This window comes from Athene cunicularia (genome assembly GCF_003259725.1).
Source record: "Athene cunicularia isolate RWA chromosome 1 unlocalized genomic scaffold, athCun1 chr1_part2, whole genome shotgun sequence".
In the NCBI taxonomy this organism is placed as follows: Eukaryota; Metazoa; Chordata; class Aves; order Strigiformes; family Strigidae; genus Athene; species Athene cunicularia.
Genome location: NW_020799092.1, coordinates 50,420,213 through 50,424,197, shown reverse-complemented (window position 1 = coordinate 50,424,197; position 3,985 = coordinate 50,420,213).

Genomic DNA, 3,985 nt, shown 5'->3' with positions numbered 1-3,985 from the left:
TTCTGGCAGGTTTTTATTAAGATTCCTGGAGTGGGTGGGCATTCACAGCACCTCAGCTGGGTACCAGGAGGTAGAGAGACCCTCTGGCTTTGTTCGTGGGCCACCAGTGTCACTTCATTTTTCTTCCCCTTCTTTACAGCTATTCTGTCTGTTGTGGATGATGCAAATGCATGCTGTTACTTGTTTTTATCTACCTTTGGCTTGAGTCAGAGATAATGGCCAACAACTCTATTTCTCTTGATGTAGCAATCCTGAACATTGGAGTCCTGGGACACCTGTGAGCCCCCAGAGCCACAGGCATGTTTGGCAGGGCAAGTCTTGGTGACTGGGGTAGCAATGCAGTGGCCCATGGAGAACAAGGACCTATCTCCCAGGGACTGGTCAGAGAATCAAGAATCATTTGCCTGCAGCAAACTGGGACAGAGAGTGTTCCAACCCAAAGGGAGCTCCGCAGCTTCCATTGCTTTGTCTTTCAATCCAGGGGTGACTAGAGCTGAGAACTACAGTTTAATGCAGCCAGAAGAAGTTCGATGTCCTTTACTGCAATATAAAGCAATTATTTCTTTCTCCTGGTCTTCTGGAGCCACAGGCCTTACATGTGTGTCATAAGATCCTATCAATCATTTAGGCATATTCCTGGACAAATGGGACCCGTATGTATACATGCTCCTCTCTGCTGTACACCAGGGTTAGTTCCTGCAGCATCCCCAAGTCTGTAGCCCACGCTTTTGTTCTTCCTCTCCTCATCTCCCCAAAACCCCCAACACCAGCATGACATGGACAGGATTTGCAGACGTAACAGGACAGAGAGTTAGTGGGAACCAGATCATTTTCATCCCATGCACAGAGGTAGGTGGGCCGGAGTAGGGATGGATTTTTTCTGAGGGTGAGGAATGATTTTGAGATGCTAAAGCTCAGTGACAGCCCATTAGGCAAAGGTAGACCTTGCCAGGTCCAGTGATTTTCTTTAAAAGTCTACCAGAGCTCAAAGCAATTTCCCAGACACTTTCTGGCACTATAAGACAAAACTTTTCTTCAAGCTTGCTTTGAATTTACTAAAGCTATGCCAGTTCTAAAAGCTGCTGCTGGAGCTGAAGCGAAGTCTTGGCTTTCACATTTTTCACATCCACAACTGCTTGAGAACAGTGTGACATTCTGTCTTTGGCAACTGGGAAGAATTTCAGCAGAAGGGAGGCTGACCTGACAGGCACCCTCAGCAGCCTCTCCCCTGCTGAATGCATCACAGCAGGCTGGGAGGCAGAGAGCTGCATTTTAGGTGAAATGCAGGTGTGGGACCCAGAAAGGGCTGATGAAAGACCATGCCTTTCACTGTGGCAACAGTCAGGGGGCCCCAAAAAACCATACTTCATGACCCACAGGCTCTGATTATTTTAGAAACCAGAATTAATTAACAACAGCATCAGCTGATGGTTAATGTCAGAAAAACAGTACTTATTCCATTGATTATGGTGAGAAAGTAATAGGATATAAGGGTCTGGCCCTCAATAAACATATTTGTTCCCTTGTTAGAATGACCCTAATGGTGCAAACTGCATTAGGAATTTAACCCTCTCATGCATGTCAAGACATTTTGTTGAGATAAAAGTTGAGAGACCAGAAAAGTTATTTTAAAAATAAAACATCTGGTTTGTCTATTTCTTGCAGGGATGCCCTGCTTCGTTCAGAAGCAACGTAAAATGCATTTTAATACAAAGTTTCACCAGTTAAATATGCAAGTCCCAAACAAGGCTTAACTGCTAGAATTCAAGAGCCTTTCTATCCCTGTGAACTCCTCAAATGAATCATAGACCTAGCAATCATTTTGTTGCATGCATATGTTTAGAATGTAAAAAAAAATTAACCCTTGGGCTGCTGTTGCTTTGGCAGGCAAAGGCATGCTATGTGTGAAGTGGGAGTGCAAACATTTTATGCTTGTTTATTATGGTAGTCAGAGTGTTAAAATGAAAACCACTATCTAAGAGCAGAACAATTACAGCGTTACTTCCTTTTGTAAGGGATGTGTTACTTGACACAAGAAGGTAGATTATAGTGTTGAGGATGTAGAAAGCAGGGAGGAGATCTATATGATCAGGATTAGATGAAAGCTTAATGGGGTTCCTGACCCACAATTAACAGAACTACCCCTATTATAGACTTTCCTTTCAAAACCCTCAGGTGAAGCTGTGCTGTTTTCTTTCCACTTGGTTCTGTATTTTTCTATAAAGGCACCAGCCCAATCTGCTGTGCCCTCCTGCTGGTGCTGGCGGCCATCAGCTCAGCACAGTACAGTTACACCTTCTGCCTCCTGAGCCTAAACTCCCTCCCACTACTGGCCCATAGTTAACAGGTCTGCAGTCTTTAATCTGCAGACCTTAATATGCCTAGGTGAGGCATAGGGCATTGTTCCTAATGGAAAATAATAAACAAGGCCATCAAATACTACAGAGAAATTATTTTCTCTTTATCAGTGTTGTCCTTGATGGAAAGAATGCACATTGGGCAGCTGCCAACATAGCAGGAAGGATGAACTGAGACAAATATATCCCCAGACAGACTTCTTACATTGTCTTCAACATTTACTTCACAGCCTGAAGTACTGTCTTATTTTCTGTGATTTGCATCTTTAGATTTCCAGGGTGTCTCAACATATGTGAACACCTTCTGCCTCCTGGAGACTGTATGTATACTGTCATAAGAGCATGGTCAGGGATTTGTGCTGTTGTCCTAGTCACTTTGGTTGTGGACTGAAAGATAATACAGGACAGATCACAGGTCCTACAAACTCCACATACTCAAATCACATCCAATATGAATGTGAGGAGTCCCAAGAGGTCACACCACATGCCTAACCACAGCTGTGCACTGTGAAAACAGGTTTCTGGAGGACAAGGGAGCTCATATGAATCTTCTTGCTCACATCAACTGCCAAATAGCCAGAGTGGGGAGACAGAAGGCAGTGCCATGAGGTCCCAAGGATATGGGGACCTTGGTCAACCTCTTCAAGTACCATGGTCTTATCACTAACAGACTGTCCAGCAGCAATATCAGATAGGAGCCACAGAGCCAGCTTGAGGCCATCTTCACCAGAACTGGCAAGTACTATTGCTTTAGGTTAAAGAAACTGAAACTAGCCTGTCTCCAGAGGAGAGACAAGAACCTGTTTTTATGTGTACCTGCCATGAAATGGGTGTTGGAGGGAAGCACAAGGGCCTCCATGGAGTGCACCACTCAGGGTAAGGGCTCTTGCCCTGAGATTTGTGTGTGTTTTGGCACCTGAGGTCACCAGTCAAAACCTGTTAGGGTACTAATCCTAACAAAACATCTACCTGCACGTTTTGCAGCAGCCCCGTCTGTGTTGCCAGTTAAGAGCACCTCAACAAAGGCAGTTGGTTTTCTTTGCAGAGTTGAGGAGGCAGGCATTGCAGTGGCCTTAGTTTAGCTACAGGTTCTCACTGGCTCCTCACTTTCCCTGACCAGAGGAAGAGGGACAGTTTACCTCACTAAGTCTGGAAGTCCAGCACCCCTGCTCTACTCTGGAAGTCTTGTGCTGCTGTGCACAGACACAATAGTGACATTTTTCCAAGGGGCAGTAGGGTTGGATTTCCCTGGAGCTGAAAGCTCAGCAGCTTCATTGCAGTGGGCCCTGGAGACCAGCTCTGGGCGATACCTGCAAGCAAGTTTCTGACCAGCTGGGGAAACCTGATCTGAGAGAGGACTGGCCAGTGGTGGTGGCACCAGACACCAGGCGAGGGACCAGACAGCCCATACCAGTGTTCATTCACACAACAGCCTCCTGGGAGCTCTTGTTGATGGAAGAAACAGTGGGATCATGCAACACTGCAGTCCTTTTGCATCAGAGCACAGCTGCCCTGTCACTGCTGCGGTGTGATTCCAATGGGTCACCACCTGCTGCTGACACTGGCTTTGGAAATCTTTTGTTGGTGCTTCACATAAACAATCTGTCTTTTTTTTTTTTTTTTTTTCT